The sequence below is a fragment of the Salarias fasciatus genome, chromosome 4 (assembly GCF_902148845.1).
Source record: "Salarias fasciatus chromosome 4, fSalaFa1.1, whole genome shotgun sequence".
In the NCBI taxonomy this organism is placed as follows: domain Eukaryota; kingdom Metazoa; phylum Chordata; class Actinopteri; order Blenniiformes; family Blenniidae; genus Salarias; species Salarias fasciatus.
Genome location: NC_043748.1, coordinates 21,949,746 through 21,950,045, shown reverse-complemented (window position 1 = coordinate 21,950,045; position 300 = coordinate 21,949,746).

The window sequence follows — 300 nt, the reverse complement described above, 5'->3', positions numbered from 1 at the left end:
ACACTTAGCTTTCTGTTTTGGTCCTCTTTATATTAATAGTCTCTTAAAACCTCAATATTCTACAAACTAAACATTTGAAGCTCATCATTCTGCAAACCACATATTTACTTTACAAACATCAGTTAGTTTAAAGATGGAGCTGTTCGGTCAAATCAAGCTAATTAAGGTGATTTTCTCCACCTGCTCCATCCAGCGTCAGTAGAGGACTTGTTGTGTTATACTGCCCTCTACTGGTAGAAACCAGTCACAACACCCTCAGCCGTCTGCCGCACCGGGTCCAGGTAAATGAAGAAACGCTTC